At 42.3% G+C, this 27368-nt stretch overlaps 1 long non-coding RNA gene across 1 annotated transcript in view; it reads left to right on the top strand.

Annotated features, from left to right (window-relative positions):
• Positions 1–12006, top strand: part of LOC142742099 (uncharacterized) — an 82230-nt gene extending 70224 nt beyond the window's left edge. Inside the window, exons 5-6 of the long non-coding RNA XR_012881303.1 lie at positions 5184–5256; positions 11122–12006. This is a non-coding gene — a long non-coding RNA (uncharacterized LOC142742099). The remainder of the gene's footprint in view (positions 1–5183; positions 5257–11121) is intronic.
• Positions 12007–27368: the final 15362 nt, after the last annotated feature.

The following is a 27368-nucleotide window of genomic DNA, read 5'->3' as shown; positions in this document are numbered from 1 at the left end:
CTTAGATTCTCCATGCCCCTTATTAGCTTCGTTGCTCTTCTTTGTATTTTTTCCAACTCCAGGGCATCCTTTCTATGAACTGGAGCCCAGAACTGGACTGCATATTCTAGATGAGGCCTCACTAATGCTTTGTAAAGTGGTAATATTACCTCCCTGTCCCGCGAGTCCATGCCTCTTTTGATACACGACAATATTTTGCTGGCCTTTGAAGCAGCTGATTGACACTGCATGCTGAAATTTAGTTTATGATTTACAAGTACACCCAGATCCTTCTCAACAATTGACTCCCCCAGTGTAGCTCCCCCTAGGACATATGATGCATGCAGGTTGTTGGTACCCAGATGCATAACTTTACATTTATCTACATTAAACTTCATTTGCCAAGTGGACGCCCAAACACTTAGTTTGTTTAAATCTGCCTGCAATTCACAAACATCTTCCATAGTCTGAACTATATTACATAGCTTGGTGTCATCTGCAAAAATAGAAATAGTGCTATTAATCCCATCCTCTATATCATTAATAAATAAGTTGAATAATAGTGGTCCCAGCACTGAACCCTGGGGTACACCACTTATAACTGGGGACCATTCAGAGTAGGAATCATTGACCACAACTCTCTGGATACGGTCCTTGAGCCAATTCTCAATCCAATTACAAACTATACTTTCTAAACCTATAGTCCTTAATTTACCCATTAGATGTCTATGAGGGACAGTGTCAAATGCCTTTGCAAAGTCCAAAAACACTATATCCACAGCGGCCCCTCGGTCTAGACTTCTGCTTACCTCTTCATAAAAACAAATCAGGTTGGTTTGACAGCTTCTGTCCTTTGTAAAACCATGCTGGCTGTCACTTATAATACTATTTATTGTCACATAATTCTGTATATAGTCCCTCAATAGCCCCTCAAACATTTTCCCCACAATTGATGTTAAGCTTACTGGTCTATAATTACCCGGCGAAGACCTAGTGCCCTTTTTGAAAATAGGCACCACATTTGCCCTGCGCCAGTCCATTGGCACTATACCACTCATGAGAGACTCTCTAAATATTATGAAGAGGGGGACAGAAATAACTGAACTAAGCTCTTTAAGAACTCTAGGGTGTAACCCATCTGGTCCCGGGGCCTTGTGGACATTTATTTTATTTAATTTAGCTTGGACCATATCTACATTCATCCAATTCAGTATATCAACTGATATATTAACAGCACTGGCACCGGCTACATCAGCTGCTCCTTCTTCTGTTGTATATACAGAGCGGAAGAACCCATTTAGTAACTCTGCCTTCTCTTGATCCCCTGTGACCAACTCCCCATTACCATTATCTAGGGGTCCTACATGTTCAGACCTTGGCTTTTTTGCATTTATATGCTTGAAGAATTTTTTAGGATTTGTTTTACTATCCTTGGCCACCTGCCTTTCATTTTGTATTTTTGCTGATTTTATTACATTTTTACAGATTTTATTAAGCTCTTTATATTTTACAAAGGCTACAGCTGTACCCTCAGATTTGTATTTTTTAAATGCCCTTTTTTTGTCATGTATTGCCACTTTCACAGAAGGTGTAAGCCATGTGGGGTTTAATTTTAGTCGTTTATACTTGTTACCTGTAGGAATACATTTTGCACTATAATTACCCAAGGTAGATTTGAAAATCTCCCATTTATCATTTGTCCCATTATTTGACATTAGTTCTTCCCAATCTATATCCTGAATTGCAGCCCTCATCCTGGGGAAATTGGCTTTCTTAAAATTAAATGTTTTTGCCCTCCCAGCCTGCGTTTGTTTTTTACAGTATAGGTAAAATGTAACTATATTATGATCACTGTTACCGAGGTTTTCACGAACATTGACATTCCCAACAAGCTCTGCATTATTAGAAATGACCAGATGCAACAGAGCTTCACCTCTAGTCGGGTCTTCCACAAACTGGCCCATAAAATTTTCCTGTAACAGGTTGAGGAAATGTCTCCCCTTTGCAGTTGAAGCCGAAACATGACACCAATTAATATCCCGGAAATTAAAATCTCCCATTATCACAACAGTACCCGCCTGTGCAGCCCGCTCCATCTGTTTATATATTTGACCTTCCATCTCCTCAGTTATATTGGGGGGTCTATAGATTACACCAAAAGTAATTTTTTCAGTGTTTACTTCCCTTTGTAATTCCACCCACAAGGTTTCAACCTCCTCACAGTATTCACCCTCTAATGTCTCATTTACACTCACCTTCATATCGCTTCTCACATACAGACATACACCACCACCTTTCCTATTTGCCCTGTCTTTCCGAAACAGTGTAAAACCCTGTAGATTTACAGCCCAGTCATGTGAAGAGTCCAGCCATGTTTCAGCAACACCAACTATATCTATATCTTCTTCCAGTATTAAGGCCTCCAGCTCCCCCATTTTGCTTGCTAGACTTCTGGCATTTGTGAACATACACTTTAACTTGCCTTTAACTGTTTCAATTTCACTATCAGAAATGTGATTATTTGACATTTGGGCCTTTTTATTTTCACTGCTGTTTTGTAACGAAAGGATCTCCTTATCTTGTTGCATAGTTCTCTCCCCACCGTCTGTCTCTCCCCCCACCAATATAGTCTGACCCCTCTCTAACCTAACTACCCCTTTATTTCCTACATTGGCCTCCCTCCTCAGCCCTAGTTTAAACACTCCGCCACCCCAGCTAGAATTCTCTCCCCCAGCACAGCGGACCCCCTTCCATTTAGGTGCAAATCATCTGCAGAATACAGTTTGTACCCCAATGAAAAGTCAGCCCAGTGCTCTAGGAACCCAAATCCTTCTCCTCTACACCAAGACTTAAGCCATGCATTTAACTCCCTGAGCTCCCGCTGTCTTTCCTGTGATGCGCATGGCACAGGCAGTATTCCTGAGAATACAACCTTGGAGGTCCTTCCCTTCAGCTTGTAGCCTAGTTCTTTAAAATTATTCTTAAGGCTCCTCCACCTACCATTTATTCTGTCATTGGTACCGACATGGACCACAACAGCTGGATCATCACCAGCCCCTCCCAGCAATTTGTCCACCCGTTCCACCACATGCCGAACCCTGGCACCAGGGAGACAGCAAACCATTCGGTTGAGGTGGTCTTGGCGACAAATTATTCTATCCGTCTTCCTGATTATAGAATCCCCTACAACTATCAATTGTCTTGGCTTACCTGCATTACCATCCCGCCGACTACTAGCTGGGCTGTTCTCCCGGCTGTTAGGGAGATCAGTATCCACTAGGGCTGCCATTTCTGAGACTGACACCCTCGCATCATCACCCAACCTGGCAATTTTGCTTGGAATGCCAGAAACCGGATCGGCCTTCCTTGTCTTTGACCCCATTCTACTGCCCCTAACTACATTAACCCAGCAACTTACCTGATCCTGCTCACCCATGTCTTCACCCTCCAGTTCTAACCCACTAACTGCATGCTCTGTGAGCAGCAAGCTCCGCTCAAAATTGTCTATCTTCCTCAGTGTTGCATTCTGCTCCTCCAGATCTCTAATGCGAGCTTCCAGGTGAACAACATGCTCACATCTGCCACAGAGATATTCACCCTGGAACTCCGGCTCCAGTCGTGTATACATATGACAAACTGTGCACTGAAGAAAACCTCCAATCTTGCTGGCCATTATCCCAGTTACAAAAAAAAAACAGCGAACAATTGTCAAAGTAAAAGAAAAGAAGAGTACTTACTGGGGCTTCAACTCCTCTTTTCAACTCCGGTTTTAGAACTCCACTTAGTTCACAAGCCACTTAAACCACCAAGCTCAGAAAGAGTTTGTCTTTCTTGGTGTTGTAATTTTAATGTTAGTGTATGTAGTATAAATTATTAAATAACGAAAGATATTATATATAATCCAAAATACAAGACATGAATTAATCTATATATAGTTCTGCAAAAATTTCGTAGTCTAAAATTCATACAATAAATATGGTATTAAATAATCAAAACTATTAAAAATTGCCAGGCCAATTGATATATAGAACAAGGAGCAAACTAGGAGAATCGGCCTTAATATAATTGTAGTGCTATCATAGCAAATTTACAGTACATATATATCTCATGCCCAGGGGTGTAACTAGGATACACTAGGCCCCATAGCAAACTTTTGACTGGAGCTCCTTCCCCTGGGTGCCACACACAGCCCGCCCTTGTAGATAGTGCCTCCCTATAAATAGTGCCATATGGCCCCCTCCTGTAGACAGTGCTATACAGCCCCCCCTGTAGACAGTACTATGCAGCCCCCCCTATAGACAGTGCTATACAGCACCCCCTGTAGACAGGGCTATACAGCCTCCCCATACAGTGCTCTACATCCCCTCCCTGTAGACTGTGCTATACAGGACCCCCTGTAGACAGGGCTATACAGCCTCCCCATACAGTGCTATACTTCCCCCCACCTGCAGATAGTGCTATACTTTCAAGTATGACAAAGAGGGACAATCGATACGGCACGCAGCGGCACATTTTTTTCTTTTAAACCATGCCCCTAATCTCACCCAATCCCCGTCCATACACACCCAGTTCAGCCCACACAGTATCATGCTCCCATAGTGCCCCCCACAGAGTGTAATTCCCCCATAGCTGCCCCCATACAGTATAATACCCAAGATATTGTAAGTGGGGAAGAGGGCGGGGGGGGGAGGACCTCCAGCTCACCATTCGTTGTGTCTGGGAACAGACAGCGTCCGGATTCCCGCACGGCCAGCGGCATACAACAGGAGAAAAAAGTGAACCACAATCCAGCGCTGGGTGAAAGTAAAAAGGAACTCCTGTTCCAATTTTATTGATATACCAGTAAAAAGAACTAAATAGAATAGTTCTGCGACGTGGAGAGTACAGGGATGAGTGATGGGTAAAGGATCAAAATTTTCCTTGTTGGAATGTGCCTACGCGTTTCTGACACGTCTCGTGTCCTTATTCATGGCATGCATGAATACTCTGTGTTCACTCCTGACCTTTATTTCCGGTATTGTGTGTTCAAAGAGACAATTATTCATCAGCTGTGTCTCCAGAGGTCAAAGACTCAGAAAATCCAGTAAATTTTCCAGTGATTGTTATTTATGTATTGTATGTAATTATAAGGTTTAACTGTTTTAGAGCTTAATAACAGTGAAAAATGTAATAATAATATTTGTTCTAACGAAATTCGTTCAAAGGTTTAAATTGAATCTTCAGAGAGAAAATTACTAATCAGCTGTTCCTCCAGAGGTCAAAGACTCAGAAAAGCCGGTAAAAGTACCAGTGATTGTTATTTGTTTATTGTATATAATTGTGAGAGTAAAGTGATTTGAAACTTGAAAGTAGTATGAGGTGTGAGAATAGTATTATTACTAACGAAATTCGTTTGGATATTTAAATTAAATCATGCTTTCACTAACTATAAATTAAATGTGTGAACTGATAATTGTTTTTGTCAAAAAAAAAGTATTTTTTTATTTTTTAATATACTCCCTAGTTTTTAAGAGATTAGATATGGGTTGTCTTATATGTATTATTGGTTGTTGATTAGGAAATTAGTAATTGAGATATATACTGTAGGAAAAGGGAGCAAGATGTGAACTCAGAGTACCTGCAGAAATAGGCTGGGAAAATTAACAATAAAATAGAAGAGAAACAAAGATTAAAAAACACAGAAGTAAAAACATGAAGTATGTTACAGAGAAAAATGATTATTAGACTCAAGCAGCAAACGTAAGGGTATGTGCACACACACTAATTACGTCCGTAATTTACGGACGTATTTCGGCCGCAAGTTCCGGACCGAACTCAGTGCAGGGAGCCGGGCTCCTAGCATCATAGTGATGTACGATGCTAGGAGTCCCTGCCTCGCTACAGGACAACTGTCACGTACTGAAAACATGATTACAGTACGGGACAGTAGTTCCACGGAGAGGCAGGGACTCCTAGCGTCGTACATAACTATGATGCTAGGAGCCCGGCTCCCTGCACTGAGTTCGGTCCGGAACTTGCGGCCGAAATACGTCCGTATATTACGGACGTAATTAGTGTGTGTGCACATACCCTCAAGGATAAAATAGTTCATGAACAAATACGTCTCAGTTATTACATAGGCAGTAAAATGAATGAAGTAGTAAACCTACATGAAGAACACCACGAAAAATATCCCCCGGATACATTTATTGTAGTCACAAATCTGACTTAATACATAATAGTTTATGGGGAATGAGGCATGGTAATAACGGTGAACCCGCTGAATAAATGACAAGACCTAAAGTTCGGAGTCTGACACACCAAAATAGTTTAAAACAAAAGTTTCTTTATTAAATACATCTAAAAAATAACATGAATTAAAAACAGAGATGAATTCCACAGTGCAGAAAGACAACCAGATCACAAGTATGTAATATATCCAAATATATGGGTAATGGGCGACACTGTTAAGACACAGAAATGCAAAGATACATCAGTGGTATGTTACATTTATATGATGTGCATATTCTGTTACATAGCCAGCATGAAAAAATAAATAGCAGCAGAAAAAAGGGGGCTATTCAGCAGCAGGACAGCTCTGTATATCTATCTACACCAAAAAAGGTAGAATTAGAATAAATGTAAATTACAGCGTGTATTGCAATGTAAGTACCCCTGATAAGAGCCAGACAAAGAAAACAGTATTCATACTATGCACACAAAATACGCACACAAAATATATGGCTCAGCTTGACCCCATAAATAAAGAGCACAAAGCAAAATCAGAGCTGTGGCTGTATTGTCAGCCACAAATGCAAACAGCCACTGCCCATTGGGTTATTCTAAATGCAAGACTCATAATGCTGAAAATTGACATATGCTGGAAACGGAGCTCATACCCATTTGAACAGGTCACCGTCACTGGCGTCACCCCGACGCGCGTTTCGGCCCGGGAGCCTTTGTCGGGGTGACGCCAGTGACGGTGACCTGTTCAAATGGGTATGAGCTCCGTTTCCAGAATATGTACATTTTCTGCATTATGAGTCTTGCATTTAGAATAACCCAATGGGCAGTGGCTGTTTGCATTTGTGGCTGACAATACAGCCACAGCTCTGATTTTGCTTTGTGCTCTTTATTTATGGGGTCAAGCTGAGCCATATATTTTGTGTGCGTATTTTGTGTGCATAGTATGAATACTGTTTTAAATGTGTGATTCGAAACGGGCATACATTAGTTATAGACAAAAAAGGGAAATATATTAAAAGTTTTCAAAGACTGTGTACTGTAATTAATGTATTTAAATTAATAGTGGAACATGAGTTCTCTTCTTAAATTTAGACCATTTGGGAATCTAGTTTTTAACCTAAAGATCCAAAATGCTTCTCTGTCTAATAAAAGTTGTTTCTGGTTTCCACCTCGTATGGGACATGTCACCTTTTCGATGGCATATATTTTGAATGTTTTGATGGACCAATTATGATTTGTAAAAAAATGTCTGGCCGCATTCGAAATTCCGATAATATTTGGGTTCCTAATGTACCCTAGGTGTTCCAAGACCCTAATTTTTAATTTTCTCATTGTGCAGCCCACGTACTTAAGGTTACACTCTGTGCATTCAATGATGTATGTGACGTGGTCAGTGTTGCAATTGATGTAAGATTTAATTGGGAAACTATTAGCTCCTTCTGAATCCTGGAAATTTTTAGTAGGTTGTGCAAAACAGCATGTCCTGCAGGGGTGTGAACCACATTAAAAAAAAAACCTTATGTTTTAGCCAGGTAGGCTTAATTGTATGTGATGAGAATAAGGAGGGAGATAGTGTATTCCCTAATGTAGGTGCCCTCCGTGAGACTTTGCGGCACCCATCCTTTAAGATTTTATTTAGCTTATCATCTTCATAGAGGATGGGAAGGTATCTCTGTATGATGTTTTTGATCTTTGTAAATTGTTTGCTGTATTCTAGCACTAGAGTTGGCTTGTCAGAATTGTCACCCTGTTATGATTCAGTTCGGTTGTTGAAATTTTCATTTTTATGGTTGTTTTTATTCCTATTTTTATAGAGTAACTGGTCCCTTGGTTTGGTATCCACTATTGCCACAGCCCTATCTAGGGTCCACTGTTGGTATCCCCTGTTACGTGATCTCTGACAAATCTGTGTTTGTTCTTTTTGGAAGTTGTGTGTTTGACTGCAGTTCCTTTTTGCCCTAACCATTTCTCCTACAGGTATAGATGAAATGGTGTGCCTTGGGTGACTGCTTTTGGCATGTAAGATAGTGTTTCCTTAGGTAGGTTTTCGGTATGTTTTAGTTTGAATGGTATTTCTTGGTGTGGCTAGTAATTCCAGATCTAAAAAGCAAATGGTATCAGCTTCAATTGAATAGGTGAATTTGAGATTACAAATATTGTTATTTAAATATTTAATGAAGTCTGGTATAACTGACACGTCACCCTTCCAGATCATAAGGAGGTCATCAATGTACCTTCCGTACCATTCTAAATAACTTCCAAATGGATTATCAATAGTAAAAATGGTGAATTCCTCCCACCAGCTCATCACAAGCTTGGCTAGAGAGGGTGAGAACTTTGCACCCATTGACACTCCTTTTAGTTGCAGGTAAAATGTTCCATCAAACTGAAAATAGTTATGTGTCATTAACAATTCTAGTACCTGGACACAGAAAGATTGTAATTTTGGTGTGTCTGTGCTGTACTTTTGTAGGTGAAAAATGAGAGCTCTGGATGCAATACTGTGGGGTATACAGGTGTAGAGTGATACGACATCATAACTTAACCATGTGTGGTCATGGTCCCAAACCCTGTTATTGAGGGCACGTAGTACATCAGTTGTGTCCCTTAAGTAACCTGGAACTCTGGATACTAGTGGCTGAAGGAGTGAATCTCTCAGTAAGAGATCCAATCCCCGATACAATGGGACGCATGGGGGAGGGGGGGATGTACCTGTTTATGGATCTTTGGGAGAACGTGCATAATTGGACTAATTGGGAACTTTACAATCAAATAATCGTATTTTTTTTGGTGATTATGCCTTCTTGGAAGCTTTCATCCAATAATTTTAGGTAATTTATTTGAAAGATTTTTAGGGGATTCCCTTCTAATTTTCTATAGGTGTCTACATCTGATAGAAGCTCTTGAATTTGAGATTTGTACATACTTGTATCCATAATTGTGATACTACCCCCCTTGTTAGCCATTTTAATGATAATCTCTGGGTTATCTTTTAGAGATTTAACTGCATTAAATTGAGCTGGGGACATGTTTATTTTATTCATATTGTGAGTACTAGCATCATACAGGCTCTGTAGATCTTGCTCTATGGCAATAGAGTCCGTTCTTGATTGTAGAGGGTAGAATCGTGGATTGGATGTGGAAAAAGCCCCCTTGTAGACAGTGCTACACAGCACGCCCTGTAGACAGTGCTACACAGCACCCCCTGTAGACAGTGCTACACAGCACCCCCTGTAGACAGTGCTACACAGCGCCCCTTGTAGACAGGGCTATACAGTCTCCCCATACAGTGCTATACAGCCCTCCCTGTAGACAGTGCTATACTTTCAAGTATCACAAAGAGGGACAATCGATGCAGCGCATCGCGTCAATTTTTTTTATTTTAAGCCATGCCTCTAATCTTACGCAATCCCCGCCCATACACACCTGGTTCAACCCACACAGTATCATGCTCCCATAGTGCCTCCCACACGGTATAATACTAAATAGCTGCCCCAACCTCATAGCTGCCACCAAACAGTATACTAACCCATAGATGCCCCCATACAGTATAATGCCAGCATAGTTGCTCCATACAGTATAATACCCACACAGATGCCCCATACAGTATAATGCCCACACAGATGCCCCATACAGTATAATGCCCCATACAGTATAATGCCCACACAGATCCCCCCATGCAGTACAATGCCCAAACAAATTCCCCCATACAGCATAATGCCCCATAGCTGCCCCATGCAGCATAATACCCCCATAGCTACCCCCACAGTATAATGCTCCCCATATCTGCCCCCACACAGTATAATTCCTCCCATAGCTGCCCCAACAGAATATTGCCCCCTATTGCAGCCCCCACAGTATAATGCCCCACACAGTATAATGCCCCCATAGCTGCCCCCACAGTATAATGCCCCCTCATAGCTGCCCCCATAATATAATGCCCCCCATAGCTGCCCCCACAGTATAATGCCCCCCATAGCTGTTCCCACAGTATAATGCCCCCCATAGCATCCCTCCACAGTATAATGCCCCCATAGCTGCTCCCACAATATAATGCCCCCCATAGCTGCCCCCACAACATAATTCCCCCCATAGCTGCCCCCGCAATATATATATCCCCCCATAGCTGTTCCCACAGTATAATGCCCCCATACAGTATAATGCCCCCATAGCTGCCCCCACAGTATAATGCCCCCATAGCTGCCCCCACAGTATAATGCCCCTCATACAGTATATAATGCCCCTCATACAGTAAAATGCTCCTATAGCTGCCACCATATTAGCCCCCCTCCCATACCCAGTATAATGCCCCATAGTGGCTATAGAAAAATAATAACATAATTACTTACCTATCCCCGTTCCCACGACGGGTGGCGGATCTTTCTCCTGTCTGTGCTGTGAGTGACTCGGCGCAGAAAGGTGCGATGACGTCAATACATCGCGCCTGCCTGCGCCGAGCCGCTCACGGCAGAGTGAATGCTAGAGCAAGGAAACACCTCCTTGCTCCAGGATTCAGGAAGCGGGATCAGCGAGGTAAGCGCTGTGTGGCTACGGGGTATCACAAAATACTGTGCATTTAGGGAGCAAAGAAGCCAACATATTTATGCAGTATGACAATTTGACTAGAGTTCCCCAAGTGAGCAGTTCATACTGGTATACATATGAGTGCATATAATTATTTCACACGAATAGAGCCTTTCCAAAAAACGGAAAACCTTTGTAACAAAGACGAATGACTCATCAATGATTTCACTTCCAATGTGTGAAAGAAATCATGAAACGAAACAATGATGAGGAGGAAATGGCAAAAAAAATTCTGTAACTGGTGTAATATGTAATGTGTCAGCGTCAGTAATATCCTGCATTATGTAATAAGGAAATAGTCCAAATTACAGATATTCTTGTCTATCCATACAGGCTACAGCAGCACATACATATAGATCCTCCACCACGTGCTATGAACAAATGACATCAGGGGGTTAATTCAATTCTAACCAACCCTATGAAAACGACCTTTGCTCCTTCCCCACCTTGTGGATTTTTAAAAGATTTTAAAAGAAGATAAAATGAAAGAAAAAATACTACTTTATTAGGCGAAATTCACATGAATGTTCCGTGTGTCATAAGTGTTTGGTGCGTGGCTGTGTGATTTTCGCACCTATGGCATCATTATGACAATCTGTTTTCATGTTTAGAAACAGAAATGATGGAGGTGCTTTTATTTTTGCCTTCATTTTTTAAACAACTGTTGCACGAATCACGCGCAACACACGGAAGTGCGTCTGTGTGCCGCGCGTGATTTTCACGCACCCATTGACTTCAATGGGTGCGTGATGTGTGAAAACCGCTCAAGTATAGGACAGGTCGTGAGTTTTACGCAGCGGACACATGCTGCGTGAAAATCATGGACTGTCTGAACAGCCCCATTGAGTTACATAGGTCCCTGCGACGCGCGTGAAAATCACGGACAGGAAACACGTTTGTGTATATAAGTCCTTAGGATGGAATTTATGCGCTGATGTTTGGACTACAGGAAAGAAGAATGGACGTCCTGCACAGCAGCACATACATATGGAAATATAGCAAGTTGAAGGTGTGGTTTATCCCATGAATTATTTTCATGCCAAAAAGTCCTAAAATGCTGTTATTAGCTGTTTTTTTTAATTTATTTATTTTTAGCAATTTGCAATGTTTCCAGCATAAAAATCATATTTTTGCTTCCATGTATCCTTCTTGGTACTGCTGATAATTTTTGCTGTTTAAGGCTGGGTTCACACGTGGCGGAATTTCACTTAAATTCCGCTGCGGACACTCCGCAGCGTTAATCCGCAGCGGAGCCGTTTGTCCATTGACTTACACTTTAATTTAGCAGTGTTCGTTTAGACGATGCGTAAAATTCCGCTGCGGAGCATAGGCTGCGGAGCGGAATTTGGTGTCCGCAGCATGCTCTGTCTGTTGCGGAGCAGTGGCGGACTCATGGCGGAATTTCTCCATTGACTTCAATGGAGATTCTAATTTCCGCAATGAAGTCCGCAGCTGTCATGCACATGTTATGTTTGCTGCGGATCCGTCTTGCTTTTTTAACTTGACATTTCTTCATTCTGGCTGGACCTATGTATTTCTAGGTCTACAGCCAGACTGAGGAAGTCAATGGGGCTCCCGTAATGACGGGAGCGTTGCTAGGAGACGTCAGTAAATAGTCACTGTCCAGGGTGCTGAAAGAGTTAAGCGATCGGCAGTAACTGTTTCTGCACCCGGGACAGTGACTACCGATCCCAATATACATGTATCTGTAAAAAAAAATGAAGTTCATACTTACCGAGAACTCCCTGCTTCTGTCTCCAGTCCGGCCTCCCAGGATGACGTTTCAGTCTAAGTGACGGCTGCAGCCAATCACAGGCTAATAACAGGCTGCAGCGGTCACATGGACTGCCGCGTCATCCAGGGAGGTCGGGCTGGATGCCGAAGGAGGGACGCGTCACCAAGACAACGGGCGGTAAGTATGAATTTCTTTGACTTTCGCAAGGGAAAGTGCTGTCCCTTCTCTCTATCCTGCACTGATAGGGAGAAGGGAAGCACTTTTACCGCAGTCCGCAGCAGCTAGTCCGCATCAATTTACTGCACATTTTGTGCAGATCCGCAGCAGAATATCCTTTATTTATAAAGCATGGTCTTTGTTTTGGGTGCAACTTGGAGCTCTAGCTGTATACTTTTATATGCATGCACAATTGTGTGCTCTTCTGTCAGGTGCTAAATATATTTATGTGCTTCTGTTGTCCAAATACTTGATCTATATGATCATCTTTTCTATAGATATCTGCATTTGTTACCACATCACAGGATGTTTATAGTATGGTAGCATATATATTGGATTATTCATGCAGCTCCTCCATACTCTCCTTTTTAACTGTGTGCTATATTGTTTTTATATTTTGATGGCCAATATGTTATGTATATTTCAATAAAGTTTATTTTATATTGTCATGGTACATGACTTGTGCTATATGTGTTTCATTTTCTGGATATACTAGTAGTCTTCACAGTCTGGTATAGGTATTGATGAATGTAAATAACAGCAGTGGTTTTTATTTTGAAAAACGATCATTTTTTAGCAAGTTATGAGCAATTTTAGATTTATGCTAATGAGTTTCTTAAAGACCAACTGGGCGTGTTTTTACTTTTGACCAAGTGGGTGTTGTAAAGAAGTGTATGAGGCTGACCAATCAGTGACTAATCAGCCTCATACACTTCTCATTATTCCAGCCACCTTGCTCCCGATTGAGATTTAAAAAAAATTATTCACTGCAAATTTTTACACCTTCTTTGGTAGTATAAGGGCTTGTCCACACATAACGGAATTGCTGCGTATTTTCCGTCCACAATTGCGGATGGAAAATACGCAGCAGGATACAGTAGGAGCAAAGTGGTGATATTTAACAAATCTCATCCACATGCTGCGTAAAATTTCCAACCATAAATTCACCTGCGATGCGTATTTTTCGTACTGCAACATGTCAATTCCTTCTGTGGAAAGTGGACTGAATTGCAGCATTTAAAAAAAACACAGCAAATCTGCACCATTTTCTGCAGTAAAAAAACGCAGGAAATGGTGCGCTTTTTCCGCAGTGGAATTTGTGGTAGTTTCTTCTGAATTGCTGCAGAAATTTTCTGCAGCAATTCCGTTACGTGTGGATAAGCCCTAAAAGGTATGCAGCATACAAAAGCTGCAGTAAAAATGAATTATATAAATATACACCTTAACCCTTTAGGAACTGAAGGCTTGTTGTTTTTTTTGCTGGACGACTTTATATATTTTATTGGCACCATATTGTGGTACATATAACTTATTGAACTTTTATTAACTTTGTTTTTAAGGGGGAATGGAAAAAAACAAGCAAGTCCGCCATTGTTTATTTATGTCGTTCACCTTGTTACTCTATTATCATGTTACCGGTGACAGAGGAAACCTCCTCCTTCTCTCTAACCACTTATATGCCGCGGTCACTAATGTCCACAGCATCTAAGGCAGGGGTCAGCAACCTGTGGCACCGGTGCAACAGCCAGCACATGGGGCATGATTTGCTGGCATACTTATCTCTCCCAGTGTCCAGCACTGTTGTGTGCTTAGCGGTGCTGATCACAGGAAGAAAGAACGGCGCTTCATTGCACACAATGTGGCACTACTCTCTGTCCTGGTGTTCAGCGTCACCAAGCGCATAATGAAGCACTGCTCTCTCCTGGTTATCAGCGCCGTGAGGACGGAGTTCAGTAACTCCTCTGTAGAAGAAAAAGTTAGCAAAAGTTGGCATCTCTACTATGTGCACCCCCCCAAGCTTGTGTTCAGTAGCCACGGTCTCTCCCATGTGCATCCCCCAGATCTGATGTCTAGTAGTCGCTCTCTCCATGGGGAAACCTCTCCCCAGCCGGTGTTCAGTACTAACGGTCTCTCCTCTGTGCAGGGCCCCAATCTGCTGTTCTGTAGTTGTTGTCTCTCCTTTGTGTAGTGACCCCAAGCTGGTATTCAGTAGTCGTGGTCTCTCCTATGTGCACCTCTCCCAAGCTGGTGTTCAGTAGTAGTGGTCTCAACTATGTGCAGGCCCCCAATCTGGTGTTCTGTAGTTGCTGTCTCTCCGGGGTGTAGTGACCCCAAACCGGTGTTCAGTTGCCGCGGTCTCTCCTATGTGCACCTCTCCCCAGCTGGTGTTCAGTAGTCATGTTCTTCCTATGTGCACCTCTCCCCAGCCGGTGTTCAGTAGTCGCTCTCTCTCCTATGTGCAGGCCCCCAAGCTGGTGTTCAGTAGTCGCTATCTCTTTTGTGTGTAGCGACTCCAAACTGGTATTTAGTAGCCGTAGTCTCTCCTATGTGAACCCCCCAGGCTGGTGTTCAGTAGTCACTATCTCCTGTGTGCAGCGCCCCCAAGCTGATATTCAGTAGCTGCGGGCTCTCCTGTGTGCACCCTTCCCGAGTTGGTGTTCTGCAGCCTTGTATGTGCCACAGATTAATCATCTTTGCAAGTAAACTCAGGGACAAGGGTCACACTGAAATTAAATGACATTAAAGTTTTATTACCTGATTGTTTTATATCACATACGCGATAACAGTTTGCCTTATTTGACTTTCATGTTTGCGTGGCACACTGAGTACTTTTTTTTTTCATTGGCACGCCATAAAAAAAAGGTTGCCTACCCCTGATCTATTATTCACTGTATAACTGATAAAGAATGACGTTCAATTTAAATTATTAAATATAAATTCACCGCCTGAAAGAACGATTAAAAGAACACTTTATTATTTGATTATATAAAACATGGCTCAAAAGGGCCAATTTATCCAGAAACAGGCAAAAGCAAGTGGTCAGAGATGTAGAAGCGTCGGCGGGTGATAGTACGTGTTTTACACCCAGAGCCCGCTATCCCTTATTGTATTATAGATATTCACTGAACCCTTGCCATAAATTTCCAACAAATCCTACGCGTTTCAGTATCACCAAACAGTGTGATACGTCATCAGGGATTTATAGAAACATTCATTAATTGTGTTTTTGTGCTGATTGAGCCTCCTGGCTCGTGTACGACTCGGAGGTGCTGCCATTACATCCGAGTCATACACACGCCAGGAGGCTCAATCAGCACAAAAACAGTGGTATCCGGCTGTTTAATGAATGTTTCTATAAATGTTTATATAAAAATTGTCTGCACCAATTCTTGTAATCCACTAAACAATACCTACGCGTAGAGACACTTTGGCACAGGTCAATAAGAGAAATGGGCACACACACTATACCAGCACCGTTCTAACATGTCTAACAATATTCTCGTTATTTCCCTTGATTGGTTTTGAGAGTAAGGCCTTATTCAGATGAACGTGAATACTGCAGTTTTTCACGTCCGTGTTGACCCAGTGCGGGTCCCGTTTTCACGGATCCCCATAGACTTGAGTCTATGGAGGGATCCATGAAAACTGAAGAAAATAGGACAGGTTCTATTTTTCAATGGACCCTTCACACGGTTCGTTGAAACAACGTGGATGGCCTCATTGAAATACATGCGTCTGTGTGACGGCCGTTGTTTTAACGGCTGTCACACGGACGTATTCAACGTTCGTCTGAATAAGCCCTAAAGGTACTTTTACACCAGCCAAGTCTTGCCGATGCAACGAGCGCTGATCAATGAGACAGCTAGTTGATCAGCGCTCCTTTGCTCCTTTCACAAGGAGCTAGTATGGGGACGAGAGGTTGTTACGCCGATCACTCGTCCCCATACATTATTATCATGTCAGCAGCACGTCTCCCTGTTTACACAGGGAGATGTGCTGCCGACAACGATAATATTTTCAGTATTTAAAGAGATACAATCAGCCGATGAAGGAGTATTTTCTCAATCATCGGCTGATCGTTGCCCTGCTTGCACAGGGCAATTATCTGGAACGAGCATTCTGTGAACGCTCATTTGCCCGATAATTGCCCAGTGTAAAAGGGCCTTTACCTTTTATAATAAAGTCAAGTGTACAATAAGGTAGGAGATTGCAGCATTTCATCAACCATGTGGCTATATGGATCCCCCTAATGGTTTTATCTTCTATAGATAATACATTTTTTGTTAGAAGGGTCCCCTGACGATAAAGTGATCACATAAACTGTTACGGGACCAGTGATCCGAGGGGGAACCTGACAGCCAGTGATCAAGGGTAATCTTTATTTATTAACTTTAGTGCAGAACCAAAACTAAACAAGGAGTGTTCACATTTCTAGAATTTCAATGATATAATAAAACAATGATTCTCTCAAAATGAATGTTTGGCATTTGTCCGCATGAATTGTATCGAATGGACTGCAGGCAGTTTCGTTGTTAAATTTATTACTTCCACCCTTTATCGACACTTAGGGTTACATAGTTACATAGTTACATAGTTTGTACAGTTGAAAAAAGACACATGTCCATCAAGTTCAACCAAGGGATGGGAAAGGGGAAGTGGGATGGAAAAGGGGAAGTAAAAAATTTCTACACATAGGAGTTAATATTTTTTTGTTCTAGGAAATTATCTAAGCCTTTTTTGAAGCCATCTACTGTCCCTGCTGTGACCAGCTCCTGCGGTAGGCTATTCCATAAATTCACAGTTCTCACAGTAAAGAAGGCTTGTCGCCTCTGCAGCTTGAACCTTTTTTTCTCCAGACGGAGGGAGTGCCCCCTTGTTTTTTGAGGGGGTTTTACATGGAACAGGATTTCACCATATTTTTTGTATTTGCCATTCATATATTTATATAAGTTAATCATGTCCCCCCTTAGTCGTCTTTTCTCAATGCTAAATAGGTTTAGTTCTTTTAATCTTTCCTCATAACTTAGATTCTCCATGCCCCTTATTAGCTTCGTTGCTCTTCTTTGTATTTTTTCCAACTCCAGGGCATCCTTTCTATGAACTGGAGCCCAGAACTGGACTGCATATTCTAGATGAGGCCTCACTAATGCTTTGTAAAGTGGTAATATTACATCCCTGTCCCGCAAGTCCATGCCTCTTTTGATAAACGACAATATTTTGCTGGCCTTTGAAGCAGCTGATTGACACTGCATGCTGTTATTTAGTTTATGATTTACAAGTACACCCAGATCCTTCTCAACAAGTGACTCCCCCAGTGTAGCTCCCCCTAGGACATATGATGCCTGCAGGTTGTTCGTACCCAGGTGCATAACTTTACATTTATCTACATTAAACTTCATTTGCCAAGTGGACGCCCAAACACTTAGTTTGTTTAAATCTGCCTGCAATTCACAAACATCTTCCATAGTCTGAACTATATTGCATAGCTTGGTGTCATCTGCAAAAATAGAAATAGTGCTATTAATCCCATCCTCTATATCATTAATAAATAAGTTGAATAATAGTGGTCCCAGCACTGAACCCTGGGTTACACCACTTATAACTGGGGACCATTCAGAGTAGGAATCATTGACCACAACTCTCTGGATACGGTCCTTGAGCCAATTCTCAATCCAATTACAAACTATACTTTCTAAACCTATAGTCCTTAATTTACCCATTAGATGTCTATGAGGGACAGTGTCAAATGCCTTTGCAAAGTCCAAAAACACTATATCCACAGCGGCCCCTCTGTCTAGGCTTCTGCTTACCTCTTCATAAAAACAAATCAGGTTGGTTTGACAGCTTCTGTCCTTTGTAAAACCATGCTGGCTGTCACTTATAATACTATTTATTGTCACATAATTCTGTATATAGTCCCTCAATAGCCCCTCAAACATTTTCCCCACAATTGATGTTAAGCTTACTGGTCTATAATTACCCGGCGAAGACCTAGAGCCCTTTTTGAAAATAGGCACCACATTTGCCCTGCGCCAGTCCCTTGGCACTATACCAGTCATAAGAGACGCTCTAAATATTATGAAGAGGGGGACAGAAATAACTGAACTAAGCTCCTTAAGAACTCTAGGGTGTAACCCATCTGGTCCCGGGGCCTTGTGTACATTTATTTAATTTAATTTAGCTTGCACCATATCTACATTCATCCAATTCAGTATATCAACTGATATATTAACAGCATCGGCAGCGGCTACATCAGCTGCTCCTTCTTCTGTTGTATATACAGAGCGGAAGAACCCATTTAGTAACTCTGCCTTCTCTTGATCCCCTGTGACCAACTCCCCATTACCACTATCTAAGGGTCCTACATGTTCAGACCTTGGCTTTTTTGCATTTATATGCTTGAAGAATTTTTTAGGATTTGTTTTACTATCCTAGGCCACCTGCCTTTCATTTTGTATTTTTGCTGATTTTATTATCTTTTTACAGATTTTATTAAGCTCTTTATATTTTACAAAGGCTACAGCTGTACCCTCAGATTTGTATTTTTTAAATGCCCTTTTTTTGTCATGTATTGCCCTTTTTACAGAAGGTGTAAGCCATGTGGGGTTTAATTTTAGTTGTTTATACTTGTTACCTGTAGGAATACATTTTGCACTATAATTACCCAAGGTAGATTTGAAAATCTCCCATTTATCATTTGTCCCATTATTTAACATTAGTTCTTCCCAGTCTATATCCTGAATTGCAGCCCTCATCCTGGGGAAATTGGCCTTCTTAAAATTAAGTGTTTTTGCCCTCCCAGCCTGTGTTTGTTTTTTACAGTATAGGTAAAATATAACTATATTATGATCACTGTTACCAAGGTTTTCACGAACATTGACATTCCCAACAAGCTCTGCATTATTAGAAATGACCAGATCCAACAGAGCTTCACCTCTAGTCGGGTCTTCCACAAACTGGCCCATAAAATTTTCCTGCAACAGGTTGAGGAAATGTCTCCCCTTTGCAGTTGAAGCCGAACCATGACACCAATTAATATCCCGATAATTAAAATCTCCCATTATCACAACAGTACCCGCCTGTGCAGCCCGCTCCATCTGTTTATATATTTGACCTTCTATCTCTTCAGTTATATTGGGGGGGTCTATAGATTACACCAAAAGTTATTTTTTCAGTGTTTACCTCCCTTTGTAATTCCACCCACAAGGTTTCAACCTCCTCACAATCTTCACCCTCTAATGTCTCATTTACACTCACCTTCATATCGCTTCTCACATACAGACATACACCACCACCTTTCCTATTTGCCCTGTCTTTCCGAAACAGTGTAAAACCTTGTAGATTTACAGCCCAATCATGTGAAGAGTCCAGCCATGTTTCAGCAACACCAACTATATCTATATCTTCTTCCAGTATCAAGGCCTCCAGCTCCCCCATTTTGCTTGCTAGACTTCTGGCATTTGTGAACATACACTTTAACTTGCTTTTAAATGTTTCAGTATCAGAAATGTGATTATTTGACATTTGGGCCTTTTTATTCTCACTGCTGTTTTGTAATGAAAGGATCTCCTTATCTTGTTGCCTAGTCCTCTCCCCACCGTCTGTTTCTCCCCCCACCAATATAGTCTGACCCCTCTCTAACCTAACTACCCCTTTATTTTCTACATTGGCCTCCCTCCTCAGCCCTAGTTTAAACACTCCGCCACCCCAGCTAGAATTCCCTACCCCAGGACAGCGGACCCCCTTCCATTTAGGTGCAAATCATCTGCAGAATACAGTTTGTACCCCAATGAAAAGTCAGCCCAGTGCTCTAGGAACCCAAAGCCTTCTCCTCTACACCAAGACTTAAGCCATGCATTTAACTCCCTGAGCTCCCGCTGTCTTTCCTGTGATGCGCATGGCACAGGCAGTATTCCTGAGAATACTACTTTGGAGGTCCTTCCCTTCAGCTTGTATCCTAGTTCTTTAAAATTATTCTTAAGGCTCCTCCACCTACCATTTATTCTGTCGTTGGTACCGACATGGACCACGACAGCTGGATCATCACCAGCCCTTCCCAGCAATTTGTCCACCCGTTCCACCACATGCCGAACCCTAGCACCAGGGAGACAGCAAACCATTCGGTTGAGGCGGTCTTGGCGACAAATTATTCTATCCGTCTTCCTGATTCTAGAATCCCCTACAACTATCAATTGTCTTGGCTTACCTGCATTACCATCCTGCCGACTACTAGCTGGGCTGTTCTCCCGGCTGTTAGGGAGATCAGTATCCACTAGGGCTGCCATTTCTGAGACTGACACCCTCGCATCATCACCCAACTTGGCAATTTTGCTTGTAATGTCAGAAACCGGATCGGCCTTCCTTCTCTTTGACCCCTTTCTACTGCCCCTAACTACATTAACCCAGCTACTTACCTGATCCTGCTCACCCATGTCTTCACCCTCCAGTTCTAACCCACTAACTGCATGCTCTGTGAGCAGCAAGCTCAGCTCAAGATTGTCTATCCTCCTCAGTGTTGCAGTCTGCTCCTCCAGATCTCTAATGCGAGCTTCTAAGTGACCAACATGCTCACATCTGCCACAAAGATATTCACCCTGGAACTCCGGCTCCAGTCGTGTATACATATGGCAAACTGTGCACTGAAGAAAACTTCCAATCTTGCTATCCATTATCCAAGTTACAACAAAACAGCGAACAATTGTCAAAGTAAAAGAAAAGAAGAGTACTTACTGGGGCTTCAACTCCTCTTTTCGAACTCCGGTTTTAGAACTCCACTTAGATCACAAGCCACTTAAACCACCAAGCTCAGAAAGGGTAAGTTCACATATAGCGTAAATTCTGCAGAATTTCTGCAACTGATTTAGTTGTGGAAAATCCGCAGCATAATACAGTAGCAGCATGAGCGGATGAGATTTGAACAAGTCTCATCCACACGGTGCGTATATACTGAGCGGAAATTTTTTTCAGAAATTGATTAGCGGTACATTTTTTAATCCGCAGCATCTCATGTCAGCATTGTATTTACTTCTTCCAAGTTGGAGAGGCACACTCCCTTATGACACAGCTCAGACAGGTAGATAATGGCTGGCTGGCTTGCTGGCTTTACACATTCTATGGGGGCTACTTCCTTATGCACGGCTTGGTCCGTGATTAGGGCCTACTAGACCGCAACTAGCTGACTGCACTACTGGCTTGCTGATTTGCTGCACTCTACAAACAACGGGGGAGGAGACACCAGCCCGTACCCACTGCAGACCACATGACACTTGCACATTCATGAGTAGGCCCATGCCAGTACCCCAGGACCCACATTTAGGCCCAACATCTGTCACTGTAGTTAGCACTGCTTCAGCAGCTCTTCCCATACAGCTCGCCAAGCAGCAGCTCTCACACTAGCCAGGTTCCCCCTCTACCACCCGAACACTGAACACACATTGGAGGAAACACTGCCCTTTTATATGGCAAGCCCACTCCCCCAGCGTCAGGACACGTTATAGCCATGCTGCGTCTCTGGCACTGTTATGACATGACAGCACACTGGCTAAAATTGCATCTGGGCCGTTTATCCTGGCGCCAGTCCACCAGCGAGTCAACTATAATTTGCCTGTAAAAATGTAAAAAATGCTTTACCGTGCAATAACAAAATAGCAGCACACAATAAGTACAACAGGTCAGACAGGTTACTCCTCATGTGGAATGCCAACTCGGTGACAATATAAACATTACACATTAAAGGAGTTTTCCAGCCAATAAAAATTGATGGACTATCCTCAATAGCTGATGGGTCTGTGTCTGACTCCTGGGACTCCCGCCGATCAGCTGTTTTAAAGGGGCCGCCACACTCGTACGAGCGCTGCTTCCCCTTCATTCCTTCTTGCTCACTGTGAAACTTCGACGCACATTTAGTGGCGATTCACAGGTATTGCAGTCTTTTTTCCCATTTACTTCAATGCGAGAAGGCTGCAATATCTGTGAATCGCCGCTAAATGCGTGTCAAAGTTTCACAGTGAGCAAGAAGGAATGAAGGGGAAGCAGCACTCGTACGAGTGCTGGGGCCCTTTCAAAACAGCTAATTGGCAGGGGTACAGGGTGTCGCACCCCGACCCATCAGCTATTCATGTCCTATCCTGAGGATAGGCCATCACTTTTTCCATTTTTATTGGATGGAAACCCCTTTTAACCCGTTAGTGACCGCCAATACGCCTTTTCACGGCGGCCACTAATGGGCTTTATTCTGATGCATAAGCCTTTTTACATCACTGCATCCGAATGAGTAAACAGAGCAGGGAGCCGTTAAATCTCCCTGCTCTCAGCTACCAGAGGCAGCTGAGGGCTGGGGGCGTCCCTGCTCGAACGTGTGAGATCGATATCAGTATCGATTTCACCTGTTTAACCCCTCAGATGCGGCGCTCAATAGCGTGGGCCGCATCTGAGTGGTTTTGGAGAGAGGGAGGGAGCTCCCTCTCATCCCACCGACACCCGGTGATAAGATCACCGAGTGTCTGTGTCTTTGATGGCAGCCGGGGGCCTAATAATGGCCCACAGGTCTGCCTGTAGTGAATGCCTGCTAGGTCATGCCAGAGGCGTGGCCTAGCAGATGCCTGTCCGTTTTAAACAGACAGGCAGTAATACACTGCAATACAAAAGTATTGCAATGTATTATAATAGCGATCGGATGATCGCATATTAAAGTCCCCTAGTGGGACTAGTAAAAAAGTAAAAAAAAAAGTTTAATAAAGTTAATAAATAAAAATGTGAAAAAAAAATTAAAAATCCACTTTTATCCCTTACAAACAGCTTTACTATTAAAAAACCAAAATAAAGTAAAAAAGTTACGCATATTTGGTATCGCCGTGTCTGTAACGACCCCGACTATAAAGCTATTACGTTATTTAACCTACACGGTGAACGCTGTAAAAAATTAAATAAAAAACTATGGAAAAATTGCTGTTTTCTGTGAATCCTGACTTAAAAAAAATGTGATAAAAAGTGATCAAATTGTTGCATCTACTCCAAAATTGTACCAATTAAAAGTACAAGTCTTCCTGCAAAATAAAAGCCCTCATACAACTGCATCGGTGGAACAATAAAAAAGTTATGGCTCTTCAAATATGGAGACACAAAAACAAATAATTTTGAAAAAAAAGCGTTTTTACTGTGTAAAAGTAGTAAAACATACAAAATCTATACAAATTTGGTATCGTTGCAATCGTAACAACCCGCTGAATAAAGTTATTGTGTTATTTATACCACATGGTAAACGGCGTAGATTTAGGATGCGAAAAAGAGTGACGAAATTTTAGGTTTTTTCTCTATTCTCCCCCCAAAAAAAAGTTAATAAAAGTTAATATATAAATAATATGTACCTCAAAATGGTGCTATTAAATAATACAACTTGTCCCACAAAAAACAAGACCTTATACCGCTATGTCGATGCAAAAATAAAAAAGTTATAGCTTTTGGAATGCGACCATGGAAAAACGTAAAAAATACCTTGGTCATTAAGGTTTAAATCAGGCTGGTCATTAAGGAGTTTTAAAGTACAGTACACAAATAAACGAAACATATTCTGGCATGTGTACAAATGAGACATCAAAGTCCTAATTGGGAGCTCTCCCCTATACTCTTACAGCCTTTCGTCCTTAGGGCTCATCTGTAGCTGAACAGGCAGCTGTAATGTCGGGGTAGGGAGACAGACAGGTGACCTAATCTACCCGCCACTCAGTCCCTGCCTACTTGCAACGACCCACCTTAGGCGACGGGGTACAACTGGGCGATGGTCCCTACACTCAATAGGTGCACGACAGACAAACAGACAAGGGTACAAAGAAGACAGGGAAATTGGGAAGTTGCCCACGGGGACACCGTGAGCAACAAGCAAAGTGAACGAGCCGAGTCAAACCAGGAGATGAGCGAGGTACAAAAAGGCAGAGCAGAAGAGTGGTCAGTAAAGCCAAGGTCAACCACAAGCAGAGGATCAGTAGTTCAAGAAGCTGCAGCAGAGCCAGGAAACCAGCAGAGAAGAATCACAAGCAAAGGAAGAACAGGAAAGGCAGGTATAAATAGACAGAGGGTGGGAGCTAGCTCCGTCTGGCCAGGCTGTGATAGGCTCTCCCACTCCTAAGCCTGCCATCCTGGGAGGTGGAAGATGGAGTCAGTCTCACAGACATAGAAGCAGGTGCAGACTGATTACCTATGGGCGTCGACACAGAAGTTGTGTCTGGCAGATCCTTTACAGCAGCACAGGCAATATGTCCGCTGCTTGCCAATTTACTAGACTAGGAGGTGCCAGCCAGAGATGTCATGTGCTGCAGAAAGCCACCGGCCAGTGTCCTATCCCTACTCAGTGAGAAAAGCTGTGACATTTTGAACTCTTACATTGCCGGGCAAAACATCACTAGCCTTGTTTCTAGTTTGGTTTAATATTGGACTTTTTAAGCATAGGCTACTACAGCGCCGGACAATTCATGACCATCAAAATGGGTGATGGTTATGTAGAATCATTCACCACATTATATGTTATATGAAATCTTTGTAGATTTTCTTCTGTTTGGTCATTGTGGGTCAACTCCTTCCACCGAAGACTCCTTAATCTTAGTACTTGTGGGTGCTTGCAATACTTGCTTTGTATCCCATTTCCTGGGCCTAGACTAGACCATCTGAGTCTTCACTCCCCCTGCTATGTGCTAGAGTCAGGTAAATTTATAAGTTACAGCATACTTGCCTCATGATACCGGTGTCATTTTTACCCCAATATTGCCCAATAATTTTGCGCTAGTGCAACAGGAAAATCAAGCCAACTGTCTCTTTGTCACTTTGATGCAAATAATAGTTACTACAATCACTTGTCCCCATACATTTCCATCATGTCTGCAGCACATCTCCCTGTTTACAAAGGGAAAATGTGCCGCCGCCTAGCAACCATTTTATTGGCCGCATAAACAAGTCGATCAGCCGATAAATGAGCAATTTTGCGTTCATCGGCTGGTCGTTGCCCTGTTTACACAGGACAATGATCAGGAATGGGCATTTGTATAAATGCTCGTTCGCCCGATCATTGGTCAGCGTAAAAGGGTCTTTAGTGAAATCTGTAGGTTGTATTGTTTAGGGTTGGGCAGAAGTTGAAATTAACCAGGTGTCCAGTAGACAAAGAACAAAAACAAATAACCATGCCCAATAGTGTAGTAAGGCAAAGGCAGTGGCATAAATATTATACCGGGGGCACCATAGCAAAGATTTAAAAAAAAATAATAATCTACATTTCCACCCAGGACAGAAGGACCTGTCATTTGTTTCCCCCTCCATGCCCTTTCCTTTACACATGGATCAATTTCCCAATTCTTGCTTGCTAACAAAGCAGTTCCTCTGGAGAGGGTACTCGTTCATAGGTAACCAATAGTAAAGAGGACAAGAAGGGCTGGGGCTCCCTCCTCTAAGGTCCTCATAGCAGTTGAATGATCCATATTTTTGATATGTACGCCCTAAGGCAAATGAATGCCTATAGCTCTTTCAATGAGTGTTATAATGTAAATTCCAGGGATCCTCGTCGTGATATTATCCCGATCTTTTAGAGTAAAACTTTAGTAAGATCAACAGACAGTCATCAAATACAGTGGCTCAAATACAAAAATAGATCAAGGTTTACTACAAAACCATTATAAAAAATAGTTAAAAATGGTAAAAAGTCCTCAATGTTTCTCAGCATTTATTAGCGCTTCATGAGGAGAATGACAACTTTATTGTATTTCGGCTTTTCCAAGTTCAACCTCAGGTTTATGACATTGTATTTTCCTTTTTATTCTGTGGCAACAATGAATCGTAAATCTAGCCTTGTTGTATTAGCCATAGAACAAGCCCGTCTAACAACGACAATCAATAGAAAAATCTAATAATAAAATGATCCGGACATTCATTGTGGAAATCTCTTATGGGTTGTTTTATTTTCCCACGGGGCGGTGGTGTATGTAAAGGATAAGGAAACCTTTTCTATCCTGAAAGAACATCAGGGCATGAACATCTGGACAAACACAAGGACTTCTTGACTAATATTCTCTGTACAGACGAGGCAAAGGTAGGGTTATCTGACCACAGTACCGGAAGACATGGTTGGCAAAAACCAAAGCCAGCATTTCACCAGAACCAACTGTCAAGCATGGTGGCGGTGGAAATGTTATAGGTTGGGGCTTCTTTGCTGCATCAGAGCCTGAGCCAGGACCATCATAGAATCCATTATAAAATAATATAGTCTTCATTGTTGCAGATGGTGATTGAGGATAATATAAGATCATATGTCATATGATTGAAGCTAAGCCGTTAAATAAAATCCAAAATTGCTAAAAGAAGTGGAGGGTTCTTGAATGGCCAAGGCAAAGCCTGGATCTAAATTACATAGAGATGTTTTTGTAAGGGTATGTTCACACGATGAGAGGCATTTACGTGTGAAAAGACAGACTGTTTACAGCTGCCTCGTTTCGCACGTAAATGCTCCTCCTCGTAATTTACGAGGCGTCTGAGACGCTCGTAAATCTTGAGCTGTGCTTCATTGAGTTCAATGAAGAACTGCTCAAATTACGTGGCAAAGAAGTGCCCTGCACTTCTTTGCTGAGGCAGTCCATTTACGCGTCGTCGTTTGACAGCTGTCAAACGACGACACGTAAATGACAGGTTGTCTGCACAGTACGTCGGCAAACCCATTCAAATGAATGGGCAGATGTTTGCCGACGTATTGCAGCCCTATTTTCAGACGTAAAACGAGGCATAATACGCCTCGTTTACGTCTGAAAATAGGTCGTGTGAACCCAGCCTAAGACTTGAAACGGGCTGAATGCAAGAAACCCCTAACACATCT

The sequence above is a fragment of the Rhinoderma darwinii genome, chromosome 2, assembly GCF_050947455.1.
Source record: "Rhinoderma darwinii isolate aRhiDar2 chromosome 2, aRhiDar2.hap1, whole genome shotgun sequence".
Taxonomy (NCBI): domain Eukaryota; kingdom Metazoa; phylum Chordata; class Amphibia; order Anura; family Rhinodermatidae; genus Rhinoderma; species Rhinoderma darwinii.
The sequence above is the reverse complement of the archived record's forward strand: the minus strand, read 5'-3'. Positions and strand labels throughout refer to the sequence as shown.